The following is a 26,236-nucleotide window of genomic DNA, read 5'->3' on the forward strand; positions in this document are numbered from 1 at the left end:
ACGCTGCACTCAACCCTGACCCGGGGATCCTGCTCTGTCTGCAGCAAACCCTGAGGTCAGGGTATCTTACAGGTCCCTCTGCGCATGCGCAGACCCTGGCGGGCTGCTGTCATGGTGGCACACTGGTCGCGCCGCGCATGCGCAGACCCCTAAACCTCAGTCCTAATCCCAACTAGTAGCTGAAGGTCCGCGCTTGCGCAGTGAAACATTCGATCTTTTCAAAACACGTAACCCGAGGTCAGCGCATGCGCAGATCTACACTCACTACCTCCGGAAGTGACGTCTCGTGTCTCTGTTGCCGCAGCCAGGAAGTGCTCATCGCAGACCGTGCAGCTGCAGCCCCGGGGGCGCCTCGAAGCGGAGGCTTCATCTCTAAGCGCTGTGAGGCTGGTGAGTCAGAGGGGAGGCTGAGGAGGGGGAGGGGCGAGAGGGGGGTTCATCCCTGTCATCGACCCTCATCCCTCAGCATTGACCCCTCAGACCCTGTGTCTCCTCCTGGAGGCGCCTCGAGGCCTTTACAAGCCTCAGTTTATGATCTGCATTTCTATCAACCATTCGTGAATTCTGTGTCTATGTCCTCAGAGCGCAGGTCCTCAACAATCATTGGCAAAGCCAAGAGATTTCACCCATGCAAAGTCTCTTGGCTTTGCCAATGTTTGTTTAGCCATGCTGCACAGCTCAAAGCAGAGCAAAGCGCTGACGCCCCAGAGTGCACCGCGGCCTTGGACTGTGTTATTCTTTGTCATGTTCACAGCAGCTTGCGAGCTTTGCATCATGTCTAAATAAGCATTGACAAAGCCAAGTACCTCTCATGTTATCTGAGAGCTGTTTGGCTTTGTTAATATTTTTTTGTTACGATGCGAGGAGCGTTGGCTGCAACATTACTCCAGGGCTTCCAACACCTGGGAAATGTGGGGATGATTTCATAAGCACAGTCACTCATTTAATTACATTACCACGCAAGCAATATTCCCTCTATTTGTATCCTCTGTGTGCGAGAGAGTAAGGTCTCTGTGTGTTGCATCCAAGGCTATGTCAAGAACCTGGCCACACATGTAGACCAGAGCTTTAAGTGGATGAAAACACTAGGGTGTCTCTCAAAAAGCCTGACCAATGCATTTAAGGATGTGGCTTAAAAGCAATTAAGCTAGTTTAGCATAGTGTGCCACCTGACTGATATTTTGCTTCTTCTGTCATTGCATCCAGATATATAATACAAGTATCATTACACCTACAAGAAGCCAGGATTATTGGCTTTGTCAATGGTTGTTCGTTGCATAAATTTGTATATCAATTGAAAATACTTCTGCTCTTGTGGTAGAGGTTGTGGCTTAATGCTCGAGCTGCCAACTTAGGCAATGGGTTTTCTGTCTCGGGTCAGACTAACATTCTGTGATTCTCTGCATATCGATGAATCTCCCCATGCATACAAAAAATAATAATCAGGTGAATTGCTCCAATAACTTTGGGTTGAGTTCCCACTATATAAAACTTGCTACATTTCTTTTCTAAATGCGGGGCTGATGGTTTGCCTTTTGAAAGAAGTTATGTTAAATGCAGCCCATGACGGATGCTGTGATCAGGGGAGCAACTCGACCCGACCTTCGGGAGGGGGCTAACACTCCCACCCAGGGCTAGCCCTAGCACGAATCCAACACTGTGGAACAGTCTTTTTTGGCGCCCCATCTCCTTCTTTTCCATGAATTCCATAACTACCACTCACCAACATCCAGGATCATCTGAAAGCACAAGTTGTGCTTTTAAACGTCCTGCATTCTTTTTCTTAAAGCAGCACTGCTGCAGGGCTGTTTGCGGGCCTTTTGAAAGTATTTATGTTAATCACAGCGTCCGTCAAGGGCTGCATTTAGCATAAATACTTTCAAAGGCAAACAATAAGCCACACAGCTGTGCTGTATTTAGAAAAGTAGTACATCAAGTTTAAAAGCACGTACTTGTTCTTTCAAATGATTCTGAAAGCACACCTCATGTTTGTAGACTTGTTGCATTTCTTTTCTAAATAGAGTGCAGCTTTGGGGTTGATTGTATGCCTTTTGAAAGTATTTGTTAAATGCAGCCCTTGACGGGCACTGTGATTAACATAAATACTTTCAAAAGGCCCACAATCAGCTGAGCTCTAGTTAGAAAAGCAGGAAGTGCATGTTATGTTAATTATACTTTTAGAGTGCAACGGTTACCCTGAGGTGTCCTGGCGCTATGCACTGCATATCAGGAGAAATTATGTCACTGAGTAAACAGCCATATTTTCAGCCCCCCTCTAAAAGAGAGAACTGCTGAATTACTCAAATTGAACAGCAGATCATTCTAGGCCTTAGATGCGCAGGCACTGAAACTCCTAGCTCCCCAACTGGCTCTTTTAAATATAGGAACTAGAACTTGTTTTGCTCCAGTGGACCGAAGAGCCTTCCAGGAACATACCATTTGAATCTTTGCCTCAGATGGTCAGGCCTATTCCATTGAGGGCTTTAAATGCCGTACAGAGGGCCTTAAAGCGTACCTTTTGTTTCACAGGAAGCCAGTGTAGTTGTATTAGTTCTTTTTTGACAAAATGTAGGTGTGCCTGTCAACAACCTGGCCGCCGCGTTTTGCGCGATCTGAAGCCTGTTAATATGCTGTTTTTGGGCGTTCAGACAGAGGCTGTTGCAATAATCCAGACGTGTCATAACAAGTGCCGTGGCCACCGTCCTGAGACTTTCTTCTGGAAGATAAAGCTTTATTTTTTGTACAATTCTGAGTATCAGAAAACAAGCTGACACCACCATGCTTATGTGGTCACTAAACGTAAATTTGCTATGCACTAACACCCACAGATTTGTTGCTTTCGCGTTGGGCGCAGGGCAAATACCAAAATCTTCTGTCCGTCAGTCTGGTGTCCATAGGTGTGGGTTATTCCCGAATATGATGACTTCTGTTTTGCTTGAATTTAGTTTCAAGCAGTTGGTCGACATCCACCCTGAGATGGCTTTCATACATACATGAAAACGTGCCCCAGTTTCCTTTTCCTCCCCATCTCTAAGAGATAACACAATTTGAGTGTTGTCCGCATAGGAGGTGAGTTGGAAGCCAAAGGATCTTATCAATCATGCCAGAGAAATCACGTACACATTAAAAAGTGTTGGGCTTAACGATGAACCCTGAGGCACCCCACAAGGGAGGGAAAACGGCTTTGACTTGTTGTTGTCCAGATTGACTGTTTGTGTTCTTTCAGATAGAAAGGACGGCAGGGGGTTCCAAGCCGCACCCTGTACCGCTGCTTCAGACAGCTGGTCAATCAGAACTTCATGATGGACGTTAAAGGCCGCTGACAAATCTAGCATAATCAGTATTGCCTTGCCTCCACAGTCCAAGGCCTCCCTCACTTCCTCTGTAGATTTAAGGCCTGCTCCGTGCTGTGTTCACTTCTAAACCCGTATTGAGACGGGTTGAGTAGATTATTGGTTCAGAGAAATACACTGAGCTGGGTATTCATAGCCTTTTCATCAATTTTTGCAAGAAGCGGATGCTGTGAAATTGGCCTATAACTACTTAGGTCCTTAGGATCCTGAGTCAGTTTTTTTAATAGAGGGAGGTTAGAGGCCTTCTTTCAGTCCCTGGGAAATATGCCGGTGGTGAATATGGTGTTGAGCAAAGGGGTAAGAGCTGACCCTATGACTTCCGGGATTAATTTCAATACAAACGCCGGACATGGGCCCATGGAAGACCCTGATCGAATAGAGTTCAAAAGTTTGATTGAATCTGACGTTTCTAGCAATGAGAACTTATCTAAAACTGGTTTATGGTTGGGTCTATTAGGTTCTATTTTAGGTGGCTGCACGCTTTCACCTTTTTGGGCTACAGTGGATGTAGAAAAAATACATTCCACCTTTTGTTGGTAAAAAGGATCAAATTTTTCGCACAATTCAGGACTACTTAAGCTCTTAGGGGCTGGTGCGGCAAGTTTAGTAATAGCTTTAAAGAGTTTTTTGAGATTGGACTTAGCTTGAGAAATGTGTTCTGTAAAGAACTTATTTTTGTTTCCAGCAATAGTTCCTTATAGATTCTGAGACTATGCTTATAAATTTCTCTATCCTTGCTTTTATACCCTTTCCCCCATGCCCATTCTAATCTTTTACAGACTGTTATGGTTTTTTTAAATCATCTGAGAACCAGGGGGCTGAGGGTTGGGGCCGTTTAAGGGTTCAATGTTTAACCGGAACTAATTTATTGCATGCTGCGTCTATCCAATCTGTATAGGCCGACGTAGCCTCGTCCACCCGAGAGGGGGGAGGGCGCAAGGTTCTCTTCAGTGCCCCTTCTAATTCTAAACAATCTGTATTTTTCCAGGCTCTTTTTGTAATCTTCCTTATGGGTTCAGGCCTGGGTTGAAGGCCTTTTGACTCTTTCAGTTCAAATAAAATGGCACTGTGATCGGACCATGCCAATGGGAGTACCACAGTGCAGGCCCGATTTAGATTATTAGAAACTGTCAGCATATTACAGGACTATTTTATCCGGATAGCTCAGTGGGTTAATGCGCCTCCTGCAGAGAGTCTGCATGCATTTTACAGGGCTGTATTTTATATGGGGAGCTGAGTGGGTTAATGCGCCTCCTGCAGAGAGTCTGCCAGCATATTACAGGACTCTATTTTATATGGATAGTTCAGTGGGTTGATCCACCTTCTGCAGAGAGTCTGCCAGCATATTACAGGATTGTATTTTATATGGATAGCTCAGTGGATTATTGTGCCTCCTGTAAAGAGTCTGCCAGCATATTACAGGACTGTAATTTATATGGAGAGCTCAGTGGGTAAATGCGCCTCCCGCAGAGAGTCTGCCAGCATATTACAGGACTGTATTTTATATAGATAGCTCAGTGGGTTAATGCTCCTCCCACAGAGAGTCTGCCAGCATATTACAGGACTGTATTTTATATGGATAGCTCAGTGGGTTAATGCGCCTCCTGCAGAGAGTCTGCCACCATATTACAGGACTGTATTTTATATGGATAGCTCAGTGGGTTAATGCGCCTCCTGCAGAGAGTCTGCCACCATGTTACAGGACTGTATTTTATACGGATACCTCAGTGGGTTAATGCGTCTCCTGCAGAGATTCTGCATGCATTTTACAGGGCTGTATTTTATATGGGGAGCTGAGTGGGTTAATGCGCCTCCTGCAGAGAGTCTGCCAGCATATTACAGGACTCTATTTTATATGGATAGTTCAGTGGGTTGATCCACCTTCTGCAGAGAGTCTGCCAGCATATTACAGGATTGTATTTTATATGGATAGCTCAGTGGATTATTGTGCCTCCTGTAAAGAGTCTGCCAGCATATTACAGGACTGTAATTTATATGGAGAGCTCAGTGGGTAAATGCGCCTCCCGCAGAGAGTCTGCCAGCATATTACAGGACTGTATTTTATATAGATAGCTCAGTGGGTTAATGCTCCTCCCACAGAGAGTCTGCCAGCATATTACAGGACTGTATTTTATATGGATAGCTCAGTGGGTTAATGCGCCTCCTGCAGAGAGTCTGCCACCATATTACAGGACTGTATTTTATATGGATAGCTCAGTGGGTTAATGCGCCTCCTGCAGAGAGTCTGCCACCATGTTACAGGACTGTATTTTATACGGATACCTCAGTGGGTTAATGCGTCTCCTGCAGAGATTCTGCCGGCATATTACAGGACTGTATTTTATATTGATAGCACAGTGGGTTAATGCGCCTCCTGCAGAGAGTCTGCCGGCATATTACAGGACTGTATTTAATATGGATAACTCAGTGGGTTAATGCGCGTCTGCCGGCATATTACAGGACTGCATTTTATATGGATAGCTCAGTGGGTTAATGCGTCTCCCACAGAAGCGGCCTGGTAAAATGTGTCTAAGGTCTGCCGTTGCAGAACCTGCGTGCAGTCTGGTACTGTCATGCCGACTGGGCAAGTGTTCCCACTTGCAAGTCCCTAAACCTTCCCTTAACTTCATATTAGTCACCCCTATGGTAGGCCCAATGGCAGGGTGCATTGTAAGTATAAGGTAGGACAAGTCCTGATGTGTGTGGCATGTCCTAATAGTGAATTACAACCATTTTCATTCGAGGCCACTGGCAGGTACTCACCAGATTACACCCCTTTTATCATCATAGGTAGTCATTTTGTTAAAAAATAACAGTGTCCAAAATAAAGAAAAACATGTGAGGTGCAAAGGAGTAATTAATATTCACTCCTTTTGTGACAAACAGTGATTAAAATCAACAGGCACACCTAGCACGCAACTTTTATTCTGGATTATCAGGCGTGATCTGTTGAACTAAAAAGGCTGGTAGCTAGCTCTGCATACCATTACCTATTGCCAACATGTTTCTCTGCCTCTAGAATTTTGGCAGATTCAGCAGGGCTGGACACCTTGTCACCGCACCAGTGTTGGACACCTTGTTCTCTGTGACTGTCAAATTGAAAGAACACATTCATTGAAAAATGCCCCCGGATGCACCTCTCCCCATACACCTTATCAGAGAGTCATACTAGAAATTTAAAATAATTACCCTCTGCCAACACTTTTCTCTCGTACCGGCTGAAGAGTTAAATTAGTTCACTCCTATTGTGAGCTGGTACTTAAAATGGTTTGCTCCTGCGATTGTCTCATCAACCTGGTGAGAGGAATACAGCGTATACCACAAGTATTACTTTCCACTCGCTAGTGCCATGTCCAAGACAGAAAAATAAGGTAACAGCCATTCCACAACTTGCCACTCGCTTACAAGGACCTGAAAGCGCTGTAAAGCCAGAGAGCCCTCATGTTTTAATTAGACCCACTCGTGATGTAATAGTATGAAGGGGTTCCTACTAGTGATTCTCCAAACTTCGGGGCACCCCATGTGTGTAAAACAAACAAAATCGTCCCACTTCTCAGCTCTCTCTCTTCGTGCTGCCAACTAATTCGCCGTGTAAAATGACATGCTTCACGGCAAACTTGTTGCTAACGTCCTGACAAAATCAAAGCTGCTTGCGTTTCAAACCTGGCTCCCCCACTCCTCACCGTATCGGGCTGCACGGAGCTCTGCGTCGCCTCCTTTGGCCTTCGTAATCACCCGCCCTCGATAAAAACACATTTGGCGTGTGACGTCTTTCGACGCTGGTCGCGTGACCAGCGTCCTTGACGTTAGGCGCCATAATTGTTTGGGCATTTAAAACTGACTGACCCTATCTAAAGTAATGGGTTGCATATTCAAAACGCGGACGTTTTCACACCCGATTTTCAAAAGTTAACAACAGGTGCCATTACAGAGTGCGCTTAGAGGGCCCTCCCTGGTTTCATTGAATAATGGGCCCGAAACTAACGTTTTTGCAAACATTTTCCCAAATACAATGGAAATGGTAAATATAGAGGCGGTAGAAATAAAAAAAGGGTCACTCATTCATTAAAAGCACCACATCTCGTTACCGCATTCCTAATGCCACATCTTATGCATCTAGATATTAGCTCTGTAGTTGGCAGTGTGGATGTAGAGCCAGAATATTAAAACCACCAGCCTTTCCATACCCAATATCAATAAATTGATGATAGGCACCATTACAAAGAGGGTCTTTTCTAATGCCATGGGGTGACAGTGGGAAGCTATATCCGACAAATGCTCTCAAGGCCAGAGTTTAAAGACATTTTGTCACCCATCCGGAGCCCCGGTGGACACCAAAGAGCAAAACAGGATTTTTATGGGGTAAACCACCATCTGTGTCACTTATCCCTATTCCACTCTATAATCTCATTCAGGCCCTGCTGATCACTTTTTTCTCGTATTTCATTTCGTATTTCATAAACTTTTATTCGATTATAGAATCATATAATCATAAAAAGTAAATTTTTTAAGAAAAAAGGGAGAAAAGATTTTTTCTTAAATCAATAAATAAAAAAGAAAAAAAAAAAAAGAAAAACAGTATACAGATAAAATCACAGAGATGGAGTTTCAGGATGGTAATATAGTCTCTCTAAATTGAAAAACAAATACATGTTTAGTTAGAAACTTTGCGACGTGTTGATATAACTACTTTAAGAAAGGTAGCTATCAGTTTCGCTTCTTGTGGAGATTTCGGGGATTGTAAATGGGAAAGTGCTGAATGCGATTGTCTAAGTCCATTAGATCGGAGAATAGGAATGATCCATGTTTTTCTTGCTGATCTGTAATATTTGCAGAAAAGGACTACATGGATCGTAGATTGTGCAGAAACTCCATCGCAGGGACAGCTCATTAGATTACGGGACCAGTTCTTCGTTTCCGGAAATGAGACCAGTCGATAGAAAAGATCAAACCGGAGCCTTGTAATTAGGAGCTTTTCATAGTTCAATAAGAAGTATGTTAAATAGGGCTGAATAAGTTTCCCTGTCTGCAGTTTACAAATTCTTTCATTTTGAATTTTAGTGATCTCTGCTTGATTGCGGAGTTCCCTTAGATGGCCCATACATATTCGTTTCAACTGTTTCTTCGAGATGTCTTCAATTGAGGGTGGTTCAAGGAAATAGTGCTCACAGTCAAGATCTACAAAGAATTTATAGATATAATTCAGCCACGGAATTTTCCGCCAATGCGCTAGGCCAAGACAGTCGGAAATAAGAGAGCGGGTAATGTGACTTTCGGGATTACACCATATTCGCTGCCACTATAAAATGGGCTGGCTTCGTATGGAGTCAACAATATATTCCATCCCAAGTTCCCGATGCGAGGCTAAGATCGGGGAACTTTGGGGGAGAGATAGAATGTATTTTATAAAGTCGTTTTCGGTGACCTGGAATTGATCAATACATCCATAGCCCCAGATACCTGCTCCGTAGGTAGCCACACTGTGGCATTTTGCATAGTATATAGTTAGCAATTCCGCTGGGGCTGGTTTGCCTAGTTTTCTTGAAAAAACAGTTAGTGCTGAGGTAGCGCGGCGAAAATTAAGATTTCTAGCTTCCACTGCCTTGCGCCAGGTCATTGTGTCGTCCACTAGGATGCCCAAGTATGGGTACACAGATGTTTTTTCTAATCTGGTATTGTTTATAAGTATGGGCTTGGAGACTCTTGGCCTTGGGCCAATGTTCATTGTAAAAGTCTTTTTGATATTAACTTTAAGGCCAAGTGAATCCATGAAACTCACATACTTATTAAGCTGCAGCTGGAGTTGGTTAGAAGTCCGTGCAAGAATTACAGAGTCGTCGGCGTACAAGAGGATGGGTATCGGGCGGTGGTCTATCTGCGGGAGGTCCTGGCTCCCTTCCAGCATAGCCTGCTCAAGCCCGTTTGTATATAGGTTGAACAGGAAGGGAGCCAGTACACATCCTTGCCTTACTCCTCTCGAGATTTTAAAGGGTCGTGAAAGTTCACCGCCGGTACCAAATCGAACTCGGCCTTCTGCATTGGTGTATAGTTCTCTTAGGAAGGCTAATAAAGGTGGATCCACTCCGAGGTGCGCTAGGATCTGCCAAAGCTTAGCGTGTTGTACGCAGTCGAACGCCGCGCTTAAGTCTACATAGACCAGGAAGATGTTGCCTCCTTTAGCGCGCGCGTACTTTCCGGCCAGGAGGACGAAATTTAGGGCCTGCTCAACCGTTCCGAGCCCCTTCTGGAAACCATATTGCAGATCCGTGATGATGTTATTCTCCCGGGCCCAGGATTGTAGTCGGTCCAGGAGTATTCGGCCTGCAATCTTGCCAGTGGAATCCAGAAGGGAGATCGGCCTATAGCACGCGGGGTCGTTTCGGTCCCCTTTCTTGAAAATAGGCAGTAGTGTTGATGTTGACCATGAGGGGAAGAGACCGATTGAAACTACTGCAGCCATGACCCGTGTAATTATTTTCGACCAATAGTCGATGTCATATAGAAACAAATCCATGGGGACCCCATCTGGACCCGGAGCCTTGCCTGTTTTTGAAGCCTTAATTGCCTTTCTAACCTCATTTAGACTAAAACGTAGGTTGATTGGGTAGATGTTACTCTTAACCAGATCGGGTTCATGCATTTGAATTGTTGGTACGACATCTGATGGTATTTCAAAGATTTTTGAAAAATGAGAGACCCAGTCGTTCTCAGTTATTGCCACGTCGAGATGGTCGAGATCACTGGTGTTGGTCAAGAATGGTGATCTTATGGTCTGCCAGAAGGCAGTACTGTCTTTCCTTAGTGCAGTCTCATGTAATCGGAGCCAAAGGTCTTGCTTAATCTGTTTTTTACAGTTTTTTCGAGCAGTATTGTACTTTTTCCTCAATTGGGAAATTTTTTGAGGATCTCTCGGTTGCTGGTGTAAGGCTTCTTTGAGAGATGTGAGGGCCTTCCGACAGGCGGAATCAAACCATCTCGTGGTACGAAGTCTGGGCTTATTTTTTAGATTAATGAATAGCTCGTCCCTTATTGCAACTTGGATGTTTTGAAAAGAGGTGACAATTAGTTCTGGGGGTGTCACAGGGGACAAACAGTTGGTTAACCAGATGTGTGTTTTTTCGAGGATCCTTTGAGTCATCTCTTTCGGGTCGGTCTTAGACCATTTAATTGCATATCCGTTCAACTTCTTCAACGCCAGCGACTGTTGATCGAGGGAACTAGATTTTATGGGGAGTATCTCGACTTGTTTTATGTGTATTTCCACACTAAGTGGGTAGTGGTCACTGATTGGATTAGACCCAATCTTGTAGTTGCTTAATTGCCCTTTATACGAGTTTGAGGCTAGAATATAGTCAATGGTAGACGAACATCCTCGCCCATGAAAGGTGGGTAGAAAAGCCTGTTCTGGGATCACTAGTTCGTTTACAAAGTCAAGATCTAGAGTAAACAGAATTTCGTTTAATTTGTTACCACCTATGCTGTGCACAAAGTGTGCAATGGGATTTCCAAGTTCGTTATAAAGCCCACAGTTCCCGTTTTTGTGCTTTGGGCACAGTGTGAGATTGAAATCTCCACCCCAGATGAAGTAGATTGTGCGATTATTGTTGATTTTTTGGAATGAAGATAAGTATGTGCCTATCACGTCTAGATGTGAGCAACATTCCAGAGGACGTGAGTTATTGTAGTAGTTTATGAGAAGATATAGATTTCCTTTCGATGCTGTTGTCTGTGTGATTTGTACGATTTGGAAGACGGGTGTTTCCTTTAACAGTTTCACGGTGAGGGGGAGGGTATTGGAAATGTAGGTCATGAGACCACCTTTGGGTCTGCCCATAGTACCTGATAGTGCTAGAGTGAAAAAAGTTTTGTATCCAGCTAAATGGAGTGGTGTTGTACACCAGGTCTCTTGTAGACACAGAATTTGGTGACTCTTTGCTGTATCCAGCCATGATGAGGAAGTTATTTTTGTGTTTAGACCTGCAACATTCCAGTAAGCGATGGCGAGTCTCAGGGTTGAGGGTTCCGTCATGATGGGTGCTGGTCTTATCAAGTTGTTAGCAGACGTGATGCCTGGTGTTTGTCGTGTTTTGACACAGGAATATTCAGATGAAACTTCAATGGCTGTGACTTGCTGATGGCACGTTTTGTCCCTGAATGGTCAATCGACCATTTCGAGACAATCAAAACGGTTTCGAGTTGGGAGGCCCTGCCAGCCTTCGTAGGTTTGATAAGGTCTTTCTTGCCAGTAGGGCCTCTGGTGTTCTCTGGGCCTATTTCTCGGTCCACCCCTACCTTCATAGTCATATGAATATTCCGTCTGTTTCCATGGCACTTGATACCATGGCTCTTGGTTCCAAGGTTCTTTAGGGAACTGGTGCCATGACCAAGGTGGAGGGTTGCGTTGTTGTTTAGCTGGGGGATAGAAAAAGGAGAGATGACAAGCGTCAATCCCCCCTTTTTTTTCGAGCTGAGGCCAGGCACAGATGTAGTCCACTGTTGAGGGATCTCTACATGTTACAATAATGCAATCTCCGCGGATTGTTTTTGTAGTTTTGCCTATCCAGGCTACCCTGCGGGCTGTAGTGACCCCTCCAGATAGGTGGAATTCGAGAGGTCTATTGATGCTTAACCACTGCATGGCCTTGTTCTTAAGTGACCATGCCGTTTCGGGTGTGTCATCTGTTAACTCGGGTACACCTGTGAGGACTATTGTGTATGGGGTGGCTTCCGGAGGCAAGTGGGCAGGGCGTCTAGTTGCTACCGGTTTTTTGGATGTGTTTTTAGGAGTCAGTTGAGAGGGCAATGGTTTCGATGGAAAAATTTCAGCCCTTTTTTCTGGGCAGGTTCTACTAGAGTCTGTATTTGTCAACGGACCTGGGGTATCTGTCATGTCTGGATCTACATTTACTGGTTGCTGGGTGGATATAGGAGGAGGTTTCTCTCTCTGGGGTTGGGGCACTTTGGCTACCGCCTTTGGGAGTGAAGTACTTTGTTTGTGATTTTTCTGTGCTAGAGGCGTTGGATTAGCATATTTCACTGTTTTCTGTAATTGCTCTTGGTGTTGTTTTTTAGGTGGCTGTGAGACATTCCGCTGACCCTTTGTATCTATACAGGTGTTTGTGTCTAGAAGGATCGCCGAGATAACAGATAGCTGAGCTTCAAGATTCCTAATGCTAAGTTGGATAGGCTTTAGGTATTGGTATAGTAGATCTTTCGTTGTGGTAAGAACTTGCGAGGTGATTCTGCAAGTTTTACATTGGTTTTCGAGATGGTCAGTTGAAATTGCCTTGTGTGGTTGGTCGGTTACTGGGAGAAGTAGTGTGCTATGTGACGTAGTGGGATTTGGATGAGTTATCAGGTGTTCTGAGCTCGAGATATTAGTTCCTAATTCTTCGGTGAGTTGTGGATGTTTCTTTGAGATTGCTCCTTCCCTTTCATCTTGTTGGAACGAGTTATCGTTTAGCTGGGCGGCCCCCTGAGTATGGGAAACGGCTAAGTCAGGAGTGGTTTCCAGGTCGTCAAATGTTACGGAAAGATCTGACTCAGACTGTGTGACGGAGAGATTAACTACCGACGGTACTGTATTTGGTTCTGGAGCTAATAAAGTCATTGGAAGAGAACAGTTCTGTGTGCTAAGATGAATGGGAGAGGTAGCGTTTGCTATAGCACCCAGGGAGGAACGCTTCGCATTTGCGGTCATGAGATCTAATGACACTCTCTTTTCCATGAGGACTATACTCTGGTTTATTGTCTCATGGACCCGCGAAATGAATAGGTCGATAGGACCTGTTACTTGTGCAACCTCCTGTGCGTGCTTGGATTTTGGCTTAGTGGTGCTCCTTGTTTTTGGTGGCATGATGTTACCTGATTTCGAGTTCAATGATGGAAAGGAGATGGCCCGGTCCGGTCTCTATCGGGCACTAACGGGCAACAACGGGCCCGCCCTTTGCCCGGGCTTCGCCCCGGTGTTCGCCCCGCGCGCGTCCCGCGTTGCGCGGTCAAGATGGCGCTTATGTGGAGTGCGAGGTTATGGGGGCGTGGCACTGGAAGGGGGCGCGGCGCTCACGGGAAGAGGACCAGCTGGAGATGGTGTTTGCTGGTCCTCGCAGTCCCGGGGCCAGCGCCTCGTCCTCCTCTGCGGCCTCGCGTTGGTACAGGTCTCTCAGCGGCACTTTAACAAAGAGCAATGCTACTCCTGTAGCAGGGGAAACGGGCAAACAGCAGTCTTGGCAGCAATTAGGCTCCACTTTTTTCTCTATAGATCACGCGGGCCTCTTCGGACAAAAGTATGTTCTCAATATTATGCTGAGTACCCTTCACTTTTTCAAGTACTGTCCAGGTGAAATTGTGTTTTTCCTTGAAGCAGTGCTGAACCAGTTTGGTTGTGAGCTTGCCTGCCCTTATGGTACTTAGATGTTCTTGTACCCTGACCTTGATCTTACGTGATGTTAATGCAATATACTGCAAATTGCATTCACACAGCAAACGATATACCACATTGGTGGTGTTACAATTACTGAACTGATTAAGAAACCACTCCTTGCCTGAAGCCAAAATAACACTGTTGCACTTTTTTGTGAGAGGGCACACAGAACAGGAGCCACAAGGGTGGTGCCCATTCGGAATGTTGGTAGTGCTCTTATTGCCCCGGGTAGATTCGCGCGTATGGACAAGCCTGTCCTTGAGATTACTGGATCTTTTAAAAGCAAATATAGGGGGAGGCATACAGAAATCCTTATTTGATAGGAGGGACCAGTGTCTGCGTATAGATTGCCTGATTTTGGTCGCAATGGGGTCGAACGTCATGAACACCGGAACGCAGTCTTCCTTTTCCTTCGCATTTCTTTCCAAAAGAACACTGCGTGGGGTATTGAGGGCTCTCTTTTTTGCATGTTTCACGACTTTAGATGGATAATTACGATGTCTTAACTTAGTTGTAAGGTCATGAGATTGTTCCAAGAAGGATTCTGTTGTGGAACAGTTTCTTCTGTACCGGAGAAACTGTCCTACCGGGAGATTATCCCTGAGTGCTCTGGGGTGGTAAGAGTTATATAGCAGCAACGAATTCCTGTCTGTGAGTTTCTGGTTGACACGAGTTTTAAGGACATCGCCCTTGGATTTAATAACTAGATCCAGATATACCGCAGAATCATGGCTGTAGGACCAAGTGAATCTCAAGCTAGGGTCCTGGATGTTAAGCCACTGAAGGAACTCCAAAAGTGTTTCCTCAGTCCCTGACCAGATGCACAGCACGTCGTTTAAATACCTCTTCCAGAGGCGTAAATTCCTCTGGAAGGGATTGGTGGAAGGGTAGACTACGTGCTCATCAAATTGGCCAACATAAATGCAGGACAAGCTGGGGGCCATAGTGGCCCCCATTGAAGTCCCCGAGGTCTGAAGGTACAGCTGATCTTTATAACAGAAGTAGTTCCTAGTCGATGCTAATTCGACACACTGCATCACAAAGGATTGTGGTGTGTCGTAGAACCATTCTTGTTTACCCAGGGCGCGAGCTGCTGCCACCAGCTTTGTGCCCTGGGGAATACATGTGTATAACGATTCGATGTCAATTGTCACAAGAAATTAGCTCTTGGAATCAAAACATGTGCACTCCAAGATGTTGAGGACCTCTGCGGTATCCTTTATAAAAGACTTCTGGTTGACTACTGATTCCTGAAGGAAAAAGTCGGCATATTGCGAGAGGGGTTCCAACACCGACTGGATGCCCGAGACTATGGGGCGGCCGGGCAGGGGACAAGTGAGCTTGTGTATATTGGGCAGTATATAGAAGGCCGGAGTTCTGGGGGTGTCATTCACCAGAAACTCCGCCTCCTTAACTGAGATCCACTTTTTCTCTTTTGCCACACTCACCATCTCCCGTATGGTCTTAAGGAGTTCTTCTGCCAGATCACGGCTCAGGGGTTTGTAGTTAGTGCGTACTCCCAACAAACGCATAACCTCTGCGTCATAGTCCTTTGAATTCAAGACAACCACTGCCCCGCCCTTGTCGGCCGACTTGACGGTCAGCAAGTGATTGTCCTGAAGTCCTTTGATGGCATCCCAGTCATTCTTTGTCATGTTTTTATTTTTTGAAGAATCCTGTGTGTTCTCAAATCTCTCAATGTCCTGTAGTACTCTTGCTTCTAACACCAACACTTCAGGGCCAACAGCCGAGGTTGGTGGACAGAACACTGAGGGTCTCTTGAGGTTCGTACCGAAAAACCTGCTGTTGTCTTGTTCTTTATTAGCAAAGAACTTTTTTAATTAGATTTTTCGTACAGTTTCGTGGAAATCAATCCTACTTTTAAAGGAATCATGATTGGGGGTCGGGACGAACCATAGCCCTTATTCAGTACTTTTTCTTCATTTTCCTTTAGCACATGGTCAGAGAGATTGACCACAATGCTCTCCCTTAGGTCTGCATCCAACCCCGGCTGCGGGTCACTCTGGGGGAGGATGGCTGCCATTGCGGGGGTTAATTCCCTCTGCCTCTGCCCCTTCCTGGCGGACCACTCCCCTGGAGTTGGTCCTCTGGCCCCGTCCTAAAAAAGACCTTAACAATGCTCCTAGGTCTTCGTTATTGCGGTCCTGCTGATTGAATCTCACCCTATTAGCTTGTGGGATATTGTCGTCTTCCTCACTAGAGGTATTGTCGAACGTCCAGTTACTGGGAGTACGTCTTGTGTACTGTCTAGCCCCTCTCCCTCTTTGTCGTATTCCTGAGCTTTGTTGTTCAGGGCCTGGTTGGTAATATTCGTCTTTTACATATGGAAAAGCCCACTTATGAATATATCTTTCCAAATTACTGGTGAGCCCTTTGATTTTTAAATTTTTATAGTCAGTCAAATCGTCCTGAATCCTTTGAAGATGCTCTTTGGTATCCATCAAGGTCGTATCCCACTTTATGCTCTCTTCAAGGTCAAGAATCTCTTTCAATAGTTCTTCGCTCAACCTTTTTGCAGTACTAATAATCAATATCAACCAGTCTCTTGTACACTTGTTAGCGATGAAACTCCAATCGAGCCTGAATTTGCTGTCCTCCAAAAATATACGTGGCTCAATCCTTACAAGCAGACTAGCTGGGGCAGCTCCCGCCATGTAATACTCAGTCATTAAGGCGCAATGTAACGCTATTCTCACTAGTTTCTTTTTAAGTGTGCTTAGTTTTTCCCATTCCTCCCTTGCTGTGGTTGTACCTAGCAAGGGGGCTCCGGGGAACAATGAAGGTCCCGACAGAATTGCCGCTATTTGCTCATCAGTGAAAGCAAAGCAGTTCTTATCCATTTGCTTTCAACCTGAGAAAGAAAGGGAGAAAGAATAGTGCACCTATTGTAGTGTGGTCGTGTGTTTTAATTTGAAATAGATGTAAACAGTAGTTGCAAAGTAGAGGGAAAAAATCTATCAAACAGATATTAAACCTGTGTATTGGGTATGGAAGGGTGTCAAACCCGGGTGTATACTATGTGTGTCTAAAAAAATGAAAATCTCAAATTACTTTATAAAAAGGCTCTCACGGCTGAGCCGCTGTACATCACATCTAATCTAATTTTTATCGTCCAGGGACAGGGTTTGTTTGAATTGAATTGTTCATGAGTGGAGGGCAATCCTGGTTTTCCCTTTTTCCCTCTTGGCTCCTGTCTGCGTATAGATTGCCTGATTTTGGTCGCAATGGGGTCGAACGTCATGACCACCGTAGCACAGTCTTCCTTTTCCTTCGCATTTCTTTCCAAAAGAACACTGCGTGGGGTATTGAGGGCTCTCTTTTTTGCATGTTTCACGACTTTAGATGGATAATTACAATGTCTTAACTTAGTCGTAAGGTCCTGAGATTGTTCCAAGAAGGATTCCGTCGTGGAACAGTTTCTTCTGTACCGGAGAAACTGTCCTACCGGAAGATTATCCCTGAGTGCTCTGGGTGGTAAGAGTTATATAGCAGAAACGAATTCCTGTCCGTGAGTTTCTGGTAGACACGAGTATTAAGGACACCGCCTTTGAATTCAATAACTATATCCAGATATACCGCAGAATCATGGCTGTAGGACCAAGTGAATCTCAAGCTAGGGTCCTGGATGTTAAGCCACTGAAGAAACTCCAAAAGTGTTTCCTCTTCCAGAGGCGTAAATTCCTCTGGAAGGGATTGGTGGAAGGGTAGACTAAGTGCTCCTCAAATTAGCCAACATATATGCAGGCCATGCTGGGGGCCATGGTGGCCCCCATTGAAGTCCCCGAGGTCTGAAGGTACAGATGATCTTTATAACAGAAGTAGTTCCTAGTCGATGCTAATTCGACACACTGCATCACAAAGGATTGTGGTGTGTCGTAGAACCATTCTTGTTCACCCAGGGCGCGAGCTGCTGCCACCAGCGTTGCGTCCTGGGGAATACATGTGTATAATGATTTGATGTCAATTGTCACAAGAAATTAGCTCTTGGAATCAAAACATGTGCACTCCAAGATGTTGAGGACCTCTGCGGTATCCTTTATAAAAGACTTCTGGTTGACTACTGATTCCCGAAGGAAAAAGTCGGCATATTGCGAGAGGGGTTCCAACACCGACTGGATGTCCGAGACTATGGGGCGGCCGGGCGGGGGGCGAGTGGGCTTGTGTATCTTGGGCAGTATATAGAAGGCCGGAGTTCTGGGGGTGTCATTCACCAGAAACTCCGCCTCCTTAACTGAGATCCACTTTTTCACTTGGTCCTACAGCCATGATTCTGCGGTATATATGGATCTAGTTATTGAATCCAAGGGCGATGTCCTTAATACTCGTTTCCACCAGAAACTCACGGACAGGAATTCGTTGCTGCTATATAACTCTTACCACCCCAGAGCACTCAGGGATAATCTCCCGGTAGGACAGTTTCTCCGTTACAAAAGAAACTGTTCCATGACGGAATCCTTCTTGGAACAATCTCAGGACCTTACGACTAAGTTAAGACATCGTAATTATCCATCTAAAGTTGTGAAACATGCAAAAAAGAGAGCCCTCAATACCCCACGCAGTGTTCTTTTGGAAAGAAATGCGAAGGAAAAGGAAGCCTGCGTTCCGGTGGTCATGACGTTCGACCCCATTGCGACCAAAATCAGGCAATCTATACGCAGACACTGGTCCCTCCTATCAAATAAGGATTTCTGTATGCCTCCCCCTATACTTGCTTTTAAAAGATCCAGTAATCTCCAGGACAGGCTTGTCCATACGCGCAAATCTACCGGGGGCAATAAGAGCACTACCAACATTCCGAATGGGCACCACCCTTGTGGCTCCTGTTCTGGGTGTCCTCTCACAAAAAAGTGCAACATCGTGATTTTGGCTTCAGGCAAGGAGTGGTTTCTTAATCAGTTCAGTAATTGTAACACCACCAATGTGGTATACCGTTTGCTGTGTGAATGCAATTTGCAGTATATTGGATTAACATCACGTCACAAGGCAAAACACAATTTCACCTGGACAGTACTTGAAAAAGTGAAGGTTACTACGCATAATATTGAGAAGGTACTTTTGTTTAAAGAGGCCCACTGGATCTATAGAGAAAAAAGTGATCAGCAGGGCCGGAATGAGATTATAGAGTGGAATAGGGTTAAGTGACACAGATGGTGGTTTACCCCATAAAACTCCTGTTTTGCTCTTTGGTGTCCACCGGGGCTCCGGTTGGGTGACAACATTTCTTTAAACTCTGGCCTTTTGAGCATTTGTTGGATATAGCTTCCCCCTGTCACCCCATGGCATTAGAAAAGACCCTCTTTGTAATGGTGCCTATCATCAATTTATTGATATTGGGTATGGAAAGGCTGGCGGTTTTAACATTCTGGCTCTACATCCACACTGCCAACTATAGAGCTAATATCTAGATGCATAGGATGTGGCATTAGGAATGCGGTAACGAGATGTGGTGCTTTTAATGAATGAGTGCCCCTTTTTTATATCTACCGCCTCTATATTTACCATTTCCTTTGTATTTGGGAAAATGTTTGCAAAAACATTAGTGTCGGGCCCATTATTCAATGAAACCAGGGAGGGTCCTCTAAGCGCACTCTGTAATGGCACCTGTTGTTAACTTTTGAAAATCGGGTGCGAAAACGTCCACGTTTTGAATATGCAACCCATTGCTTTAGATAGGGTCAGTCAGTTTTAAATGCCCAAACAATTATGGCGCCTAAAGTCGAGGGCGCTGGTCACGTGACCAGCGTCGAAAGACATCACACGCCGAATGTGTTTTTATCGAGGGCGGGTGATTACGAAGGCCACAGGAGGAGACGCAGAGCTCCGTGCAGCCCCATACAGTGAGGAGTGGGGGAGCCGGGTTTGAAAAGCAAGCAGCTTTGATTTTGTCAGGACGTTAGCAACAAGTTTGCCGTGAAGCATGTCATTTTACTTGGCGAATTAGTTGGCAGCATGAAGAGAGAGAGAGCTGAGCAGTGGGACGAGTTTGTTTGTTTTACACGCATGGGGTGCCCCGAAGTTTGGAGAATCACTAGAAGGAACCCCTTCATACTATTACATCACAAGTGGGTCTAATTAAAACATGAGGGCTCCCTGGCTTTACAGCGCTTTCAGGTCCTTGTAAGCGAGTGGCAAGTTGTGGAATGGCTTTTACCTTATTTTTCTGTCTTGGACATGGCACTAGCGAGTGGAAAGTAATACTTGTGGTATACGCTGTATTCCTCTCACCAGGTTGATGAGACAATTGCAGGAGCAAACCATTTTATGTACATGCTCACAATAGGAGTGAACTAATTCCCTTCTTCAGCCAGTACGAGAGAAAAGTGCTGGCAGAGGGTAATTATTTTAAATTTCTAGTATGACTCTCTGATAAGGTGTATGGGGAGAGGTGCATCCGGGGGTGTTTTTCAATGAATGTGTTCTTTCAATTTGACAGTCACAGAGAACAAGGTGTCCAACACTGGTGCGCTGACAAGGTGTCCAGCCCTGATGAATCTGCCTAGTGGCAGAGTAACAAGTTGGCAATAGGAAATGGTATGCAGAGCTAGCTACCAGCCTTTTTAGTTCAACAGATCACGCCTGATAATCCAGAATAAAAGTTGCGTGCTAGGTGTGCCTGTTGATTTTAATCACTGTTTGTCACAAAAGGAGTGAATATTAATTACTCCTTTTCACCTCACATATTTGTTTTTCTTTATTTTGGACAGTGTTATTTTTTAACAAAATGACTACCTAGGATGATAAAAGGGGTGTAATTTGGTGAGTACCTGCCAGTGGCCTCGAGGGTGGTGCGCCCGTGAGGGGTCATTTTGTTCTCTACACATTTTTTCACGTTTGATTGCCGATGTACTGTGAAAATTGTGAATTCAGACATCATTTTGTGTTTGTGTTGACTGTCCTTAAAAGTTCACAAGGAAAGTCTCTAGGTTTTAGAATAGGACGAGACATGGTATCACACCCGAAGATTAAGCTGGCAAAGTCTGGTGGCACAAGTGTAGAAATTGACATGTAGCCTCTCTATTGTTGAAAATGGATACCCATTTTTATCGTCCAGGGACAGGGTTGTTTGAATTGAATTGTTTATGAGTTGAGGGCAGCCCTGGTTTTCCCTTTTTCCCGCTTGGCTCCTGTTTGGAAAAGCTGGTGGATCAGTGCCAGGATGTCATACCTGACCTGACAGGAGGGAAAGTGGACCAAGGGTGCCAAGCACCTGGGGCTACCGCCCCCCGCTCTCTAACGCCACAGACGTTTGAGAGCCCTGAGAGGCATGAGGACTGGATCTCATCCCTGACTACTGTCAGCGGCCACTGTGACTTGCTGTCTGTCTGTTGGGACACACCTGTGAGCAAGTTAAGATTAGATGCTACCCAGGTGGTGTCCACAGGTGAAGAGAAGAGTTCCCCACGGATTAGCTTGGTGGACCCTGAGAGTGTGGACAGAGGATTTGAAATAGGTTCAGATTGGCGTAGAACTGGAATATGTCCCTGCTGTTGCGGGCAAGGTCCATGTTCTATCGCCCTAAGCAGGGAAGCCCATCACGGTAGTGATAGGTCTACCCTGCGTTTTGGCTGAAAGCGGGTTGTGTTGGACTTGGCCCTTTCTGCAGGGTCATCCCTGAACTTTTTGCCTTCCTCCTATATTCTCTCTGACCTGTTTTTGTTGGTTTAATGACTCTGGGCACTTTGCCACTGCTGATCAGTGCTAAAGTGCATATGCTCTCCCTACTATAAATTAATGCTATATTGATTGGATTCCATGATTGGCTTATTTGGTTTACTGTCAGACCCCAGTAAAGTGCACCAGGAGTGCCAGGACTTGTAAATGCAAATGCTGCTGGTGGGCTTGCAAAACACACAAGATGATGGACGGAATGTTGCACAATGGCAAAACATTCACCCCCAGTCACAGATCTGGGTTTAATCCATCGTTATTTTGCTCACCAAGCCACCCCAGTTCAGACATGGCCATATGCAAATCAGTCTTGACCCTGTGCCTCATGGGAACAGTCTAGCCCGAACTGTCAGACCCCAGTAAAGTGCACCAGGAGTGCCAGGGCTTGTAAATGCAAATGCTGCTGGTGGGCTTGCAGCACTAGTTGTGCCACCCACTGGTAAAATGTGTCTAAGGTCTGCCATTGCAGAACCTGCGTGCAGTCTGGTACTGTCATGCCGACTGGGCAAGTGCACCCACTTGCCAGTCCCTAAACCTTCCCTTATCTTCATATTAGCCACCCCTATGGTATGCCCAAGGGCAGGGTGTATTGTAAGTATAAGGTAGGACAAGCCCTCATGTGTGTGGCATGTCCTAATAGTGAATTACAGCCATTTCCGTTTTTCACTATTGTAAGGCTACCTGTTCTCATAGGCCAGAATGGGCTGTTGGAATTGTTACACTCTATGATCCCAACAGACTCAGGGGACATGGTAGCAATTCGAGTTTAGTATGCCTGAACTCAGAATAATAAAATACATCTTTTAGTAAAGTTTATTTTAATGTTCTGTGTTTGCAAATACCACTTTTAGAAAGTTGGTATTTGCTAGGCCTAACCATTTCAGCCCGCCTCTTCTAGGATGTGTATCTGCTGTCTGGTTTCTGTATGTGACAGGGCTGGGGTATTCCAGGAGACAGGCTGGGCAGCCAGGTGGTGAATAGAAAGATTACACCAGGATGGGTGGGAGGAGCGCCCCTTGACTCTGAATAGGGCTGTGCTCTGCCACCACCATGCAGGCTCCACCTCCTGTGGAGCGTCTGGTGTCTCTGCCCTGCACCCTGAAAGCAGAAGCCTGCATCATGTCAACAAAGTGCTCAGGAACTGGACTGAACAAGGCAAAGGCCCCTTGGCCTGAAAGAACAAAAGAAATGCAGTATAAATATAGGAGCCCTGCTCCTAAGAAATCAGATCCTGCTTGAACCACGAAAAACCTCTGCCCGACAAGAAGGACCTGGAAAAGCTGAAGGAGGAGTACTGTCCCTGACCTGGGGGATTGGCTTGCGGTGGGTGCCTTGCTGAGAAAGGAGAGGAAAAGACTGAGAGAGACTTTGCAGAGCTTGTGCTTCAACCAAATCTCCAAGGGCTTATGGGTGAGCTTGCCCCCTGAACGGAGTCCCAGGAATATTGGACTCCTCCTGCCTCAGACATTGCCCAAAACTTGCCTTGCCGCTGGAGCCGCGATCGAAGTGCGACTCGAAACCCTGTTTACTCAGCAGCCGTGGCTGCCCGCACCGTGTGGCTCCGCTCTGTATGAGTCGTAACCCGCACTGTCCATGCCGGGCCACCTACACCCCGCAGCACCCTCCCCCCGTGAGCCGCACAGCTCGTCTCGCCGCCCCGGCCGCTGGCAGTTAAAGACCGGAGCGCCCCGCAAGGAGAATCCGCCCCGTACGCCAAAGCGTACCGGCTCCCCTGCGCCACACTCCCGAACCCGCAGCCGTGCACTGCAGAGAACGGCTCTACGCTCGAGGCGTACTGGCCGCCCCGTACTGCGCCGCTGGGTTCTGATTGGCATCCCCGCTCCAAGGCACGACGCGCATCCCGCACCGCATTGTGAAGTGGCTATGACCCAGACCATCCGCTTTGTCCTGCAGCCCCGCTCAGACGCCCCAAACAGAGGCATCTAACCAATCCAGGCCCACACCGGAGAAGAGCCCACGCACACTCCTGGGACACTTTCACCTGCCGCATCATCCGCGTCGACCCCTACGAACTTCAAGTTACTGTGAGAGTCGTCCCAGACTGTGTGCGCATCGGACCAGCGAGTCCGCAATGTTTTTTTACTCTTTTAAGACAAGAGAGAACCGCGCAGTCAGCGCGACACGCAGAGACCATTAAGATACGCATTTGTGAAGTAAAACTTTGCCTTTCTAATATTATTGTGGCCTAATTTTAAAACGTAATTGGTTCTTGTGCTAAGCCTTATATAAAGTAATTGTTTTTGATACAAAACCTCGTGTGGTATCCCTTTTGTGGTGTTATCATTGAATTACTGTATGCACTTACAAATGCTTAACCCATAATGCTCTGAAGTTTAGCCTTGTCTGCTCGCGCCTCGCAACCTAGAGGGTGAGTAGGGGTTATTTTAAAGAGTAAGTCCCTTGCCCTGATTAGAGGAGAGGGTCCCTGCTTGTCACAAGTCCTTACCTGTGCCAACCAGAGACCCCCAATTCTAACAGTGGTCCATTGCTGCACTCCATAGCCGCTGTCCATTGCTGCAGTCCATTGCCGCAGTCCGATACTGCAGTCCATTGCTGCACTCCATTGCTGCAGTTGTCTATTGCTGCAGTTGTCCATTGCTGCAGTTGTCCATTGCTGCAGTCGTCCATTGCTGCACTCTGTTGATGTACTCCATTGCTGCAGTCCATTGCTGCAGTCCATTGCTGCAGTCCATTTGCTGCTGCACTCCATTGCTGCAGTACATTGCTGCAGTTTCTGCAGTCGTCCATTGCTGCGTTCCATTGCTGCGGTCCATTGCTGCAGTCATCCATTGCTGCAGTCGTCCACTTCTGCACTCCATTGCTGCACTCATCCATTGCTGCACTCCATTGCTGCACTCCATTGCTGCAGTCGTCCATTGCTGCAGTCGTCCATTGCTGCAGTCGTCCATTGCTGCAGTCGTCCATTGCTGCAGTCCATTGCTGCAGTCCATTGCTGCACTCCATTGCTTCGGTCCATTGCTGCAGACATCCATTGCCGCAGTCCATTGCTGTGGTCCATTGCCGCGGTCCATTGCTGCACTCCATTGCTGCAGCCATCCGTTGCTGCGGTCCGTTGCTGCGGTCCGTTGCTGCGGTCCATTGCTGCGGTCCGTTGCTGCGTTCCGTTGCTGCGGTCTATTATTGCGGTCCATTGCTGCTCTCCATTGCTGCACTCCATTGCTGCAGTCGTTCATTGCTGCACTCTATTGCTGCAGTCCATTTCTGCAGTCGTCCATTTCTGCACTCCATTGCTGCAGTCCATTGCTGCAGTCGTCCATTACTGCACTCCATTGCTTCCATCGTCCATTGCTTCCATCGTCCATTGCTTCCATCGTCCATTGCTGCACTCCATTGCTGCACTCCATTGCTGCACTCCATTGCTCTCTTTTTAGGGTGATGTCAGAAGCAAGATGGTTGTTAAAATGTGTTCAAGTTCAAACTGGAGCCATAGTTTAAAGATCTTTAAAGGGACTGGGGTGCTTGTTTCAAAATGTGGGGCTTGATGCGGGAGGGGGCAAGGGAAAGTGGAGAAGACTATTGGTAATAACCCATCGGGTTATTGGCGACGCCGAATTCTGTTTTCTGTTACATTTAGTATTGCGAATCTGATAAGGAGCGCCAATCACCAAGACCCAACACTATATAAATTAGAATACAAATACAGTGATTGCGTTTTATTTTAATTTTATCAAAATAAGATTTACTGTCCAACTTTCACATAAAATAAATGTCTGCTACGGCTTCATTTACTTTTTCTTGCGTGTGTTTGCTTGAAGGAAGGGTGGGTGTAGTTTCTCTTGCCTGTCAGTTGCGTGAAGTCAGAGGAGGCCGCATGCTGTCACTGCTGCCTGGGCATGGAGTGTAAAGATGGAATTCATTTCCGAGGTGCTTCCTTTTTGTTTTATAGCTATAAGGGATCTAATAAACTACGTATCTCTGGAATCGCCATGGTTCATCTCTGCAGTTATTTTTCGGCTTTAATCCTCTGGGCTATTTCTTGGCCAGAGGCAACAATTGTCTTGTTCTTTAGTAACCTAATTGTAGCAGGGAGACGTATAGTGGGCACTCTGTCAACACGTGGACAGGCTACTCTCTGTGTTGCTTCTCGTCTAAATGCTGTTATGTTTGGCTTGGTGTACTTTGTGGGAAGCATGGCATGCATCTGATGCCTTAGGCAATATTTTATTAAAAATCAAGTATTAAAAGAACTGGGGTGGGGATGTCTTGTTGGAGGTTCGCGTCTGCTGTGGCGCATCCTTGCAGCGTCACTCAGATCTATGTTTACACGGAGCTTCCAGTAATGGGTTGTCTGTCTGTCTCATGTTGCACTGCTGGTAGCCTCCCCTCACATTCATATGGGGTCATATGGGCATCTGTTTATTGTCATGAGACTCGGGCGTCCGAGGCAGGACTTCCAAGGCACGTCACTCATTCTGCCCGACTGAGATGCTGCTTGTTGACATCCTTCTCCAGCGTTTCACTCCCTCGAGGGCCTTCACTGACCTTCCACGTGACACATTCCAAACATGCGCAGAAACACAAACCTGCACCCGGCTCATTTCTGGATTCCTCTTCGTTGCATAAACCAGTACATTTCAAAATCTAAGTACTTTTAGTGTGTGTGTGTGTGTTTTATTTTTTCATATACTCTGGTAGCTTCTCCCAGTGTTGGTAAACACTGGCAAAACAAGACACACACCACTTTGAGGACTAGCGTGCTATGAGGACCGATCTCCCCATGGCATCTGCA

The 26,236-nt window shown here is 46.1% G+C and overlaps 1 protein-coding gene across 1 annotated transcript in view; it reads left to right on the plus strand.

Annotated features, from left to right (window-relative positions):
* Nucleotides 1-290: 290 nt before the first annotated feature.
* Nucleotides 291-26,236, plus strand: part of LOC144764103 (uncharacterized) — a 39,542-nt gene continuing 13,596 nt past the window's right edge. The window contains exon 1 of the mRNA XM_078650270.1: nucleotides 291-390. The gene's annotated coding sequence lies outside the window, so the exon portion shown is untranslated. The remainder of the gene's footprint in view (nucleotides 391-26,236) is intronic.

The sequence above is a fragment of the Lissotriton helveticus genome, chromosome 6 (genome assembly GCF_964261635.1).
Source record: "Lissotriton helveticus chromosome 6, aLisHel1.1, whole genome shotgun sequence".
Lineage (NCBI taxonomy): Eukaryota > Metazoa > Chordata > Amphibia > Caudata > Salamandridae > Lissotriton > Lissotriton helveticus.